Raw genomic sequence first — 14,278 nt, forward strand, 5'->3', positions numbered from 1 at the left:
CTGATTCTAATTTTGTCTACCTACCACACTCTTAGCTCTAGCCAAACTAAAGTGTTTGTTGTCCTAGAAAACACCATGTCTCCACTTGCATGTTTGCCCAGGCTCTGGTCTTCTCCCACGGTTTCTTTTCCTGTTTCTCTCTCCCATTTGTACTTTCCTTATTCTCCATTTCATTCCACTCTCTTTCTTTCTTTCTTTTTTTTGAGACAGGATCTCACTTTGTCACCCAGGCTGGAGTGCAATGGCGCCATCAGAGCTCACTGCAGCCTCGACCTCCTGGGCTCAAGTGATCCTCCCACCTCAGCCTCCCAAGTAGCTGGGACTACAGGCATGCACCACCATGTCCTGCTAATTTTTTTTTCTTTTTATATATATATATGCTTTTATTTTTCCGTGATTACAAACACAACTGAATATCAAATGCACAAAGTAAGAATTATACGGGGAAAAAAAATCAGATACGTTCATATATATATCACCTTTTCAAGGCTATTTCCATCCAGAATAACCTTGGTTTGCCAGGGCCAATAGAAAGAAGTCACAAAATCGCCTTTAGTCAAATTTGTGTGTTTGCTTTCTTCTATAATTCCAATACCTCCACCATCAACGACTTGAGATAGCTGCCAAGGTGTTATATAATCAGTGCCAGTGTCTTCATTCATTCTACAACGAAGGCTGTCACTTCACACTTGGAAGGTTGCACAGCGGCCAGGCAAAGGCGCTCGTCACTTCCCAGACGGGGAGGCTGGGCAGAGGCGCTCCTCACATCCCAGACGGGGCGGCCGGGCACAGGCGCTCTTCACTTCCCAGACGGGGCAGCCAGGCAGAGGCGCTCCTCACTTCCTAGACGGGGTGGCGGCCGGGCAGAGGCGCTCCTCACATCCCAGACGATGGGCGGCCGGGCAGAAGCACTCCTCACATCCCAGACAGGCGGCCGGGCAGAGACGCTCCTCACTTCCCAGACGGGGCGGCCGGGCAGAGGCGCTCCTCAGTTCCCAGATGGGGCGGCCGGGCAGAGGCGCTCCTCACTTCCTAGACGGGGTGGCGGCCGGGCAGAGGCTGTAATCTTAGCACTTTGGGAGGCCAAGGCAGGTGGCTTGGAGGTGGAGGTTGTAGCGAACTGAGATCACGCCACTGCACTCCAGCCTGGGCAACATTGAGCATTGAGTGAGCGAGCTCCGTCTGTAATCCCAGCACTTCGGGAGGCTGAGGCGGGCAGATCACTCGAGGTCATGAGTTGGAGACCAGCCTGGCCAACACGGCGAAACCCCGTCTCCACCAAAAATACAAAAACTAGCCAGGTGTGGTGGTGTGTGCCTGCAATCCCAGGTATTCGGCACGCCGAGGCAGGAGAATCATGGGAGCCTGAGGCAGGGAAGTTGCAGTGAGTGGAGATTATGCCGCTGCACTCCAGCCTGGGCAACAGAGGGAGACCGTGGAAGGAAGGAAGGAAGGAAGGAAGGAAGGAAGGAAGGAAGGAAGGAAGGAAGGAAGGAAGGAAGGAAGGAAGGAAGGAAGGAAGGAAGGAAAGAAGGAAGGAAGAAGGAAGGAAGGGAGGGAGGGAGGAGTCCCGCTAATTTTTGTATTTTTGTAGAGATGGGGTTTCGTCATGTTGCCCTGGATGGTCTTGAACTCCTGGCCTCAAGTGATCCCCCTGCCTCGGCCTCCCAAAGTACTGGGATTACAGGAATAACCACTGCACTCAACCTCTTTCCTTCACTTTTACCTCCTTTCCCTCCCCTTTTCCTTCCTTTTCACTCTCCCTGAGCTTTCTTTCAATACTTCCCTCCATCACATCCTTACCTCTTAATTTTCCTCTCTCGTTTATTTCCTGACCTCCTTCCCTCTCCACCAGACTTGCCAGTGCCCTCCATGATTGTGCACAGTCTCCTCCCTTTGTGGGCAAAAGACAGGATAAGACAATTGTAAGTAAGACAGATTTTAGATCTCATCACAAGAAGCCCTCAGAGTGGGGTGGAAAGAAGAGGGGGAGAAACAGAAGGGGAAGAGATCTCGGTGACAGAGAAGAAGCTGCCTGGAGACTGCAGGTGAATCTACGGAAGGCATCCTGCCAGTTATTTACCTCCAACCCACCCCCAGCTTTCCTTTCCTCCTTCTGCTCAAAGAATTGGGAAAAATTAGAACTGCAAAAATCCTTAACATTTATTTACTCCACCTCCATAGTTTTGCAGCTGGGAAACTGAGGCATAGAAAAGGGAACAACTAGCTAACGTCACCCAGCAAGTCAGTAGCTCAGCAGAAATGGAATCCCAGGCTTCCTGTCCCCCAGACCAGTAAGTGTCCTTTCACCTATACCACACTTTTTTTGAGACGGAGTCTCACTCTTGTCGCCCAGGCTGGAGTGAAATGGCGCCATCTTGGCTTACTGCAACCTCTGCCTTCCGGGTGCAAGCAATTCTCCTGCCTCAGCCTCCTGAGGAGCTGGGGGTTTCACCATGTTGGCCAGGCTGGTCTCAAACCCCTGACCTCAAGTGATCCGCTTGCCTCAGCCTCCCAAAGTGCTGGGATTACAAGCATGAACCACCGTGCCCAGCCTATACCACACTCTTAAACCTTCTTTCCTCTTGTTCCTTGTTCTTCCCCACTTACTGAACTCCTACTCCACCAGGTTTGGGATTACATCTAAGGATTCCCAATCCCCCCCTAGTGAGTATAGGGGCCAGTGAAGTAGGAACAGAAGAGACAAACCACATCACTTCTAGCCTAAATCTTAGGGGCTTACTGGGTGGTGGCAGGGGATGGTGAAATGTCAATCTTGCCTGTAAGGGGCCAGTCTCCTCTTTGGAAAGCCCTATTATAAGTGGTCTGTATTGAGTTAGGGGATGCTGTGTTTCAGCTGGCCATCCTGCCAGGACCCCTCCTCACCCTTCCAGCCTAGCAGGCTGCCTAGAGACCCTATCTTACCCTGCCAGCTGCAGACTTAAAGCAGAGGCCACCCAGGCACAGGATGGTCCGTGGCTGCGGGAGGAGGTTGCTCGAGACAGGGGGGAGGAAACAGTTTCCAGCAGCTCCGCTTTCAGTCTGCTCCTCCACTCCACAAAGGGCCACTGTCTGAGCACAGAGGGACCCTGGAGGGAGGCCTCCCAAGGTGCTCGGCAACAGGGCCGGGTTTCATCACACTGGGCCTCCAGGCCAAGTAAACATCAGAGTAGAAACAGGCCCAGCAGTTTCTGCAGACCAGCTCCTGGCTCCGGGCTGGCTCAGTGGCATCCTCACCCAGGGCTTTCCTGAGACAATAAGGAGGGCTAAGGTCATTGGCTCAATTTTATAGCTGCAGAAATAGAGAATGAGGAATGGGCTCTATACAAGTTAATTTCCCATTACCCAAGGAGCAGACAAACATCCTATGTCCCTCTTAAGGAGCAGGAGTTTTTTACAATAACTTTTTTTTTTTTTTGAGATAGAGTCTCACTCTGTCACCCAGGCTGGAGTGCAGTGGCGCTATCTCAGCTTACTGCAACCTCTGCCTTCCAGGTTCAAGCAATTCTCCTGCCTCAGCCTCCCGAGTAGCTGGGACTACAGGCATGCACCACCACACCCAGCTAATTTTTGTATTTTTTTAAGTAGAGATGGCGTTTTGCCATGCTGGCCAGGCTGGTGTCAAACTTCTGACCTCAAGTGATCTGCCTGCCTTGACCTCCCAAACTACTGGGATTACAGGTGTAAGCCACCGCGCCCAGCCACAAGAACTTTTTAAATTAGTTCCGAGGGAGACAGCTCTGTGAGCTGAAGTAATCAGGGAAGACTTCCTGGAGGAAGTATGATTTAAGCTTAGCTTCCATGTTTAGGTAGAATCTCCACAATAAATGGACAGGAAAGAGAAAGGCATTTCAGACAGAGAGTATGGCATTTGGAAAGCAGGAGCATTTGGAGTCAATAAAGAGAACTATCTGGCTAAGGTAGAGGATTCACATAGAAGAAAAGGGTGGCAAATAAGGCTGGAAATTTGGTTGGGAGTTAAACCACAGCTAGCATTTTTTTTTTTTTTTTTTTTTTTTTTTTTTTGGAGACAGAGTCTTGCCTGTCTCCCAGGCTGGAGTGCAGTGGCACCATCTGAGCTCACTGCAACCTCCGCCTCCCGGATTCAAGCAATTTTCATGTCCCAGCCTCCCGAGTAGCTGGGATTATAGATGTGCACTACCACACGCAGCTAATTTTTGTATTTTTAGTAGAGACAGGGTTTTACTATGTTGGTCAGGCTGGTCTCAAACTCCTGACCTCAAGTGATCTGCCCACCTTGGCCTCACAGAGTGTTGGGATTACAAGCGTGAGCCACTGTGCTTGGCCTAGACCACAGCTAGTCTTAATAGCTAGGTTGAGGAGTCATGGGCAGAGCAGTGATGGAATGACAGCAGAATTTTAGAAAACTTAGGATGGTGTAAAAGAGGCCCTAGATTGAACCCTCTTGATAACCTTGGACTGGTTATGGCATCTTTTGGGGGCTTAGTTTCTTCATCGTTAAAACAGTTGCACTAGAAAATCTGAAGCCCCTTTACATCTCTAAAATGCAAAGATTCTCCGATGGGAAAACATGGATCATACAGAATGAAGAAGGGAGACCGAGAGGCTAGGAGGACAGTCTGGAAGCTATGGCCAGCCTCTAGATATCTCTGGGCTGCATTTCTGCAGTGAATCACCTGCCCAGAGCTGCAGAAAGGCTATCACCACCACCGCCACCACTGCTAGGCATTGTGCTAAGTACTGCCCCCATTTTTAAAAAATTTCATTTTTGTGAATAGAAAATGCATGCACATACTGCAAAATCTAAAAGTCAGAAAAGGGTGTATGTATGGTAAAAATGTTTCCCTTCTTCTCCTATTTCCAGCCACCCATTTCTTCTTCCACTGTTACCAGTTCCTTGAGTATCCTTTCAGATGCACATGAGCCTGTATCTGTATAAAGATTTTATAGGCCAGGTACTGTGGCCCACGCCTGTAAATCCCAGCACTTTGGGAGGCCAAGGCAGGCGGATCACCTGAGGTCAGGAGTTTGGGACTAGCCATGACCGACATGGAGAAACCCAGTCTCTACTAAAAAAAATACAAAATGAGCCGGGCGTGGTGGTGCATGACTGTAATCCCAGCTACTTGGGAGGCTGAGGCAGGAGAATCACTTGAACCCAGGGGGCAGAAGTTGCGGTGAGCCGAGATCGTGCCATTATACTCCAGCCTGGGCAACAAGAGTGAAACTCCGTCTCAAAAAAAAAAAAAAAAGATTTTATAAAGATTTTTTTTTTTTTTTTACAGAAATGAGTGCATCGGCTGGGCGCAGTGGCTCATGCCTGTAATCCCAACACTTTGAGAGGCCAAGGCAGGTGGATCATCTGAGGTCAGGAATTTGAAACCAGCCTGGCCAACATGGCACAACCCTATCTCTACTAAAAATACAAAATTTAGCTGTGTGACTTGGTGCACGCCTGTAATCCCAGCTACTCGGGAGGCTGAGGCAGAATTGCTTGAACCCGGGAGGCAGAGGTTACAGTTAGCCAAGATCGTGCCACTGCAGTCCATCCTGGGCAACAGAGCCAGACTCCATCTCAAAAATAAATAAATAAATAAATAAATAAATAAATAGCGTGTTTCTTTTCTATTATAAACAACACATTAATGAATATCCCTTACATTTGTCTTTCAGCATATGCAGAAATATGTCCACAGGGCCGGGCACAGTGGCTCATGCCTGTAATCCCAGCACTGTGGGAGGCTGAGGCAGGTGGATCACCTGAGGTCAGGAGTTCGAGACCGGCCTGGCCAACATGGTGAAACCCCCGTCTCTACTAAAAATACAAAATTAGCTGGGCATGGTGGAGGGTGCCGATAATCCCAGCTACTTGGGAAGCTGAAGCAGGAGAATCGCTTGAGCCCCGGAGGCAGAGGTTGCAGTGAGCCAAGCCTGTGCCATTGCACTCCAGCCTGGGTGAAAAGAGCGAAACTGTCTCAAAAAAAAAAAAAAGAAAAGAAAAGAAATATGCCCACAGGATATGTTCCTAGAATTGAAATGGTGCGCTAACCTTTTTACGTGATGTAATATGTACAACAATGGTTTAGGGTAATCATAATTATACCAATTATGCAAATGAGAAAATTAAGGCACAGAAAGATTCAATAACTTGGTCAAAGTCACACAGCTCTTATGTAGTAGCATTGAGATTCTGATATGGACAGCGTGATACTAGAGCCAACACAATTAATTATTCCACCAGTGGTTCTCAGACTTTAGCACACATCAGCATGACCTGGAGGCTTGTTAAAACATATATCACTGTGCCCTACGCTAAAATAGTTTCTGATCCAGTCCATCTAAGGTGGGACCCGATAATTTATTTATTTATTTATTTATTTATTTATTTATTTATTTATTTATTTTTTGAGATGGAGTCTTGCTCTGTCACCCAGGCTGGAGTGCAGTGGCATGATCTCGGCTCACTGCAAGCTCCACCTCCCAGGTTCAAGCCATTCTCCTGCCTCAGCCTCCCAAGTATCTGGGACTACAGGCGCCCGCCACCATGCCCAGCTAATTTTTTTGTATTTTTAGTAGAGACAGGGTTTCACCGTGTTAGCCAGGATGGTCTCGATCTCCTGACCTGAGAATTTGTATTTTAATAAGTTCCCAGGTGGTCCAGATACTGCTTGTCCAAGGACCACACTTTCAGAACCACTGTATTCTACTAGCTCTCCCATTTTTGCTGTGCAGATAGCTCAGAAAGAAAGCAGTTGGTACCCAGCATGTGGCTTTGACAGGACCAGAGTTGAGAGGTACTGGAGAGGTTTCCTGGATCCCATAAGGCTATCCTCCATGAGGATAGTGAGAGTCTGGCACAGTGCCTGGCACATGGTACTCAATAAATATTTGTTGAATAAATGAATAAATAAATGAGGCAAAAATGCTCCATGTAACTTGTTGCTGCCTCTTTTTCCCAGCACCCCAGGAGTCCCCTGCTCCCAGGAAGCCCCACTGCCCACACTGGCTGAGATCCAAATCCATGCTATGAAAGCCCTTGGGAGTGAAGCTATTCATTTCCTCCCATTCCTTCCATGGCCTATAATGAAATCAATGAGGCAGCCAGGGCCCTGTTATTAATGGAGAGACAACATTTAGCATGCTAGAGCTAGTTCAAGATAAACTAGTCTGATGCTCTCATTGTATTATTATTAATAGCAATAACTCATAGCATACCCATGCTTGCTTTAAAAAAAAAATTCCTCTGACCAGTATTTCCTTCCCCCTTATTCTGGTACAGAACAACTCCTTCCAGGGGAGAAGCCATTGCATGTAGTTGGTGTGGCTGGCACATACACACACACACCCACAGGCTGGGAGAGATTTAAATTCAGGAAGAGGCTGGGTACAGTGGCTCATATCTGTAACCCCAGCACTTTGGGAGGCCAAGGTGGGCAGATCACTTGAGGCCAGGAGTTTGAGACCAGCCTGTGCAATATGGCAAAACCCTGTCTCTACAAACCCCCGGCTAAAATACAGAAATTAGCCATGCATGGTGGCACACACCTGTAATCCCAGCTACCTGGGAAACTGAGGCACGAGAATCGCTTGAACCTGGGAGGCAGAGGTTGCAGTGAGCCAAGATCGGGCCACTGCACTCCAGGCTGGACGACAGAGCAAGACTCCATCTCAAAAAATGAAAAAAAAAATATTAATTAATTAATTAAGGAAGAGATCTGAGGTCTGCGGGATGACCCTTCCGCAGAGCAGCAAGGCACTGACAGAGATTTCCCCAAAACCCGCAAAAAAAAGGTTTTCAAAGTCAGGGATCGTGTCCTGAGGACCCCACACACCAACCCAACTCCTCAAGGTGCTGCCTCCCTTACAGAATCGGATCCCTAAACTCCGGCACCTCAAGGTCCCGCGGCCTCCTCCCAGCCCCGGTGCTTCTTCCAGCTGTTCCTCGCCTGGCCCCAAGTCCCACCCCTGCTGCCTGCCTGTCCCTTGGCCTCTGTCTTAGGCTCTCTTCCCTGTGGGTGCCCTTGCTTGGGATCCCCTAAGGCTCTGACTGTGTGTGGCTGGAGAGGTCCAGGCCCTAGAGCCCCAGAGGGCACCACCTCAGAAGCCCTTGCTGGACAGCTGGAGAGAAGGTGGCCGTCCCTCAGCCAGGCTCGGCCCCAGCTGCACCTCACTGGGGCAACCTGATGCCCACCTGCGGGGGGACAGATGCGGCCAGGGGCGGCCACCAACACGTCCCTCAGACACAGACGCTGCCGGGCAAGCCGAGCCAGCCAGGGGCGCCTAGGGAGGGACAACCAGGCGACTGTCATTCTGCACGCCCTGTCTATGAGGGGCAGCCGGACTCAGCTGCGGCCACAGTCAGCGCCTCACAGGGCAGCGCTGAGCGGTGCAACCTCGGCAGGGGTCAGGAAGTCTCTGGAAGCCGGTCGCGCCACTCGGGCCAGGCGTTGCCAGAGTCAATCCGTCGGTGTCGGCCGGCTCAGCAGAGATGGGGTCAAGCAGCTGATCGGCCGCTAGGAACCTTGTACTCAGTCAGACACAGACCGTCGCGGCCGGTCACACAGCTCGCCAAGCACAGATGGAGGCTGGTCAGGCAGAGGCAGTTAGGCCGCCCGGTCAGACGCAGCCTGTCAGGCCCAGATGTCGGCGGCCGGGCAAGAGCAGCCAGCCAGCCAGCCAGCCAGTCAGCTAGTCAGCCAGTCAACCAGTCAGCCATTCAGTCAGTCAGCCAGCCAGCCAGCTGCGGTCAGGCTGACAGATCCAGCAGTCTTGGTCTGTCAGGCACCCATGAAACCTGCGTTCAGTCAGACGGAAGCTGACACACTCGTATTATCAGACGGTGGCGGCACCTGTGGTCAGTCAGGCACAGTCGCTGTGTCAGCGCGGCCCGTCGGGCACGGACGGAACCAGTCGGGTCGCAGCTGTTGGGCCTCTCTCCGGGCAGAGGGTTGCTGGAGGCGGGGCTTCGTCCCGGGCTCGTTCCGGGGCGGGGCTTCGTTCTGGGCGGAGCGTTGGCTGGAAGCAGCGCCTCGTCCCGGCTGGGCTTGCCTCCCCACCCGCCCCTCCTCGCAGCCTCCGGGCGTTGCCATGGCAGCCGCGGCTGGCTCCCAGACTGCCCGCGGGTCCATGGACTCACGGCCCTTCCTGCGCTGGCCCTGCCCGTGGGCGCCCCAGCGCCTGCCAAGTGGAGGTCCTGGCCCTGGGGTTGACTCTTTAGAAGCGGCCAGTGGGTTCGGCGAACCGCGCCCCGCACAGCAGCAGAGTCCCCGCTGCGGGGTCGGCATTTTCTCATCCTCTTGCTCAGGCGGGCATGATTGGGGGCTGGGAAGGACTCACGGAAGGCGACGCAGCAAGAAGTGACAGAGACCCAGACCCTCCGGAGCCCCAGCTGCTCACCTGACCCTGCACCGCTCCCCAGGAAGAATCAAACGTCTCTAGGCAGAAAGGGCGGCCGTATCCAGAAGAGAGAACCGCCATGCAGTGATGTGATTAGGGGAATCTGGCGCAACAATGTCAAGGCGAGCACTCACCTTGTGCCCAGCCCTGTAATAAAAGGTTTATATACAGTATTTCACCTGAGCCTCATAATTTTGCTTTGGGGTTCTATAATGATTCCCTTTTTACAGATGAGGAAACCAATCACAAAGGGTTTGGTGATTTGCCCAGGGTCAGGGGCAGTGAGGTGCAGGAGCCGGATTGGAACCCAAGCAGTCCAACTCCTGACATGTTGGCATGTGGACCCTCAACCCACCCTCTCTTCTCTCCTTGTGACCTTCCGAAGGCTCAGCACGAGTCCCCTTAAGCAGACCTTCAGGACACCCAGCCCTATGCTGGGTCCTGAGGCGGCAGAGTCCTGTAGGAGTCTCTGCCTGGAAGGCTCAGAATAAGGGGCTATCAGAACCAAGAACCTGGTCAAACCAGAGGACAAACTATGGGTTTGCCCTGCAGCATTTAGAAGAAGGGGAAGCCTGTGAGATCAGAGAAGCCAGGGCCAAGAAGCCACTGGAAAACTGGGTGGGCTGTCACTGGGGAACCCCAGGAGTATTACAGCTTCAAGTCCAAAAGTCTATGATCAAGTTCTAGCAGTGTGAACCAGAGTTAGGAACATATCATGGATCATAAACCCAAATGCCTACAGGGTACAGAAAGGTAATGAAAATTATGGAAAAAAAAAAATCAGGCCGGGCGCAGTGGCTCATGCCTGTAATCCTAGCACTTTGGGAGGCCGAGGTGGGTGGATCATTTGAAGTCAGGAATTCAAGAGCAGCCTGGCCAACATGGTGAAAGCCTGTCTCTACTGAGAATACAAAAACTAGTCAGGTGTAGTGCTAAGTGCCTGTAATCCCAGCTACTCAGGAGGCCAAGGCAGGAGAATCACCTTGAGCCTGGGAGGCAGAGGTTGCAGTGAGTCGCAATTGCACCACTGCACTCCAGCCTGGGCAACAGAGTGAGGCTCCCTCTCAAAAAAAGAAAAAAAAAAAAATCAAATGCCAGGTCAGCAAACCTGCCCCATCTCCGGGGGGGCAACTGCCTCTTTGCTTCTGCTGACTGTGCTCTCAGACACCCACTGCCTCTAGTCTTCTAGTTAGGCAAAGTTGGCTAAGTCAGTTGACATCAAGTCTCAGTTTCTCCATCTGAAAAGGAAACGTTTGGCTTTATCTCACACATTTTATGGGGATCAAACATTATTGTATGTAGAAAATATTTTGTGAAGTGTAACAAACTATAAAATGGAGGGGGAGGAGAATGTGACTGATCATTTGTTGTGCATCTGTTTCACAGTCTGCAGGAGTTCTGACAGCATTCCTCTGAGTCAGGGCTAGTGTCCTCTTGTACAGATGAAGAGATAGTCTTCAAGGAATATGTTGACTTAACCAAAGTCACAAGCTTGCCAGAGTTAGAATGTAGAACTCTCTGACCTCTAAGACCAGTCTCTTACACTGTTTGGCAAAGTGTGGCTTGGGTCCCACCAATGCAGGGCAGGTGATCCCAATTGGGGCTTAGCCCAGGAGGGTTCTTGACTTGCAAGAATTCAAGGGTAAGCCAGTGATGTCAGATAGTAACTTTTATTCAAGTGGCAGTGTTCGGCAGCAGCAGATGTACTGCTCCTTGTGGAGCAGGGCTACCCCATAGGCAGTGTGCCTAGAGTAGCAGCTCAAATGCAGTTCTGCAGTCATATTTATACCCACTTTTATTTACATGCAAATTCAGGGGCAGATTATGCAGAAATTTCTAGGAAAAAGGTGGTAACTTCTTGGTCTTGGGTCACTACCATGGAAAGGGCAGTAACCTCTGAGTGTTGCGATGGCAATGGTAAAATGGCATGGCACACTGGTGGGCATGTCTTATGGAAAGCTTCTTCTACCCCATCCCTGCTTTAGCTAGTCTTCAATTTGGTCCAGTGTCTGAACCCCACCTCCAGACTCGAGTCCTGCCTCCTACCTCACTAGTGGTCATACTATGATGATTTCAGGTGGAACCCAGATGAACATTTTTTAAAAACAGTTTATGTTACAGTTTTTGTTTTCAATTATAGAGCTGACTTACTCATACTACAAAAGTCCTACATTTCACACAGCCAGGGTGTAGTAGGCTGAATAATGTCTACCCAAATATATCAAGTCCTAATTTCTGGAAACTGTAAACATTACTTTATTTGAGAAAATAATTTTTGCAGATGTAATTAAGAATGTTGAGATGAGGATATCATTGAGGATTAGCCAAGTGGGCCCTAAATACCATCACACATATCCTTATAAGAGAGAGGGAAAGGAAGATTAGACCAACACACACAGAAGAAGAGGAAGCAATGTGACCATGGAGGCAGAGACTGATGTGGCCACAAGCCAAGGATTGTTGGCAGCCACCAGAAGTTGGAAGAGGCAGACGGATTCTTCCCCAGAGCATCTGGAGGGAATACAGCCTTGCCAACACATTGACTTCAGCCCAGTGAAACTCATGTTGAATTTATGGCCTCCAGAACTATGAGAGAATAAATTTCTGTTGTTTTAAGCTACCAGGCTTGTAGTAATTTGTTTTGGCACCCACAGGAAACAAATAAATGGATCTACATGACTTCAAAATTCATGCCTCTTTTTTTCTGTTTTTATTATTTATTTATTTATTTTGAGACAGAGTCTCGCTCTTTCGCACAGGCTGGAGTGCAGTGGTGCGATCTCGGCTCACCGCAACCTCTGCCTCATGGATTCAAGCAATTCTCATGTCTCAGCCTTCCAAGTAGCTGGGATTACAGGCATGCGCCACCACACCTGGCTAATTTTTGTATTTTTAGTAGAGATGGTGTTTCACCATGTTAGCCAGGCTGGTCTCAAACTCCCAACCTCAGGTGATCCACCCACCTCGGCCTCCCAAAGTACTGGGATTATAGGCATGAGCCACTGCGCCCAGCCTTCTCTCTTTTTAAAATAAACTTATTATTTTAAAATAATTTTACATTTACAGAAAATAAATGTAAGTCTTTGATTTAGAGTACAGAAATTTCCCATTGTGTCAGGGCTCACCAGAGAAACAGAACCAATACGGTGTGTGTGTGTGCATGTGTGTGTGTGTGTGCATAAAAGAGATTTATTATAAAGAATTGGCTTACTTAATTATGAAGGCTGGCAAGCCCGAATCCCACAGTGTGGGCCCGCAGGCTGATGACCCAGGAGAGCCAATGGTGCAGTTTGAAGGCAGCCTGCCGGAGAATTCCATCTTGCTTATGGAGGCCAGTCTTTCTGTTTTATTCAGGCCTTTGGCTGATCAAATGAGGCCCGCCCACACCCAAGTTCAACCATTTAAATGCTAATATCATCCAAAACCACCCTCCACGTTGACACAGGAACTTAACCATCATACTCAAGGGTACAGAGAGTTCCTCTGTACTGCTTCCCCTCACCTGCTTCCCCTATTATTACCCTCACCCTGCTTCCCCTATTATTACCACCTTACATTACTATGGCATTTGTCACAACTAACAAACCAACACTGGTACATTCCTATGAACTAAATTCCACCTGTTTTCTGCTCCGGAGTCCCTTCTAGGCACCACACTACATTTAGTCATCATGTCCTTTTAGTTTCTTCTGGCTTGTAACAATTACTCAGGCGTTTCTTGGCTTTTAAGACCTTGACAGCTTTGAGGAGTACTGGACAGGTATTTTATAGAGTGCCCCTCAATTCGGGTTCATCTGATGCTTTTCTCATAGTTAGATTTGGGTTATGAGTTTGGGGAAACATGTCATAGAGGTAAACTGCTCTTCTCATCAAATCATAGGTACATGTTATTGACATGATTTCATCAGGATACATGTTAGTGACATGACTTGATTACCTGGCCAAGAGAGTGTCTGTCCAGTTTCTCCCCTGGGAAGTTGCTTGTTTTTCCTCCCTTTCCACTCTTTGGAAGCAAGTTACTAAGTGCAGCCCACACTCAATGGGAGAATTAAGCTCCACATCCTGAAGGAGGTGTATCTACCTACATTATCTAGAATTCTTCTTTAAGGATAATTTGTCTCTTTTCCCCTATTTATTTATTTATTTATTGAGACGGAGTTTCGCTTTTGTTGCCCAGGCTGGAGTACAATGGCACTACACTGGGTCACCGCAACCTCCACCTCCTGGGTTTAAGAGATTCACCTGCCTCAGCCTTCCCGAGTAGCTGGGATTACAGGCATGCGCCACCATGCCTGGCTAATTTTGTATTTTTAGTAGAGACGAGGTTTCTCCATGTTGGTCAGGCTGGTCTAGAACTCCCGACCTCAGGTGATCTGCCTGCCTCAGCCTCCCAAAGTGCTGAGATTACAGGCGTGAGCCACCGCGCCCAGCCCTCCCTATTTATTTAATAATTTATAACAGTATGGACTCATGGATATTTGGTTTATACTTTGAGCTTTATCCCAATACTATGTTATTTTGTTGCTCAAATTGTTCCAGCTTTGGCCATTGGGAGCTGATTTTTTTTTGGATGGAGTCTTGCTCTGTCGCCTAGGCTGGAGTGCAGTGGTGCGATCTCGGCTCACTGCAACCTCCGCCTCCAGGGTTCAAGTGATTTTCCTGCCTCAGCCTCCCGAGTAGCTGGGACTACAGGCGTGCTCCACCATGCCAGGCTAATTTTTGTATTTTTAGTAGAGATGGGGTTTCACCATGTTGGCCAGACTGGTCTCAAACTGTTGACCTTAGGAGATCCACCTGCCTCAGCCTCCCAAAGTGCTGGGATTACAGGTGCAAGCCACTGTGCCTGGCCAGGAGCTTTTTAGCATGTTGCCTGTGTCCCTTTGACACTAATTGCTTTGCT

The sequence above is a fragment of the Hylobates moloch genome, unplaced genomic scaffold (assembly GCF_009828535.3).
Source record: "Hylobates moloch isolate HMO894 unplaced genomic scaffold, HMol_V3 SCAFFOLD_21, whole genome shotgun sequence".
In the NCBI taxonomy this organism is placed as follows: domain Eukaryota; kingdom Metazoa; phylum Chordata; class Mammalia; order Primates; family Hylobatidae; genus Hylobates; species Hylobates moloch.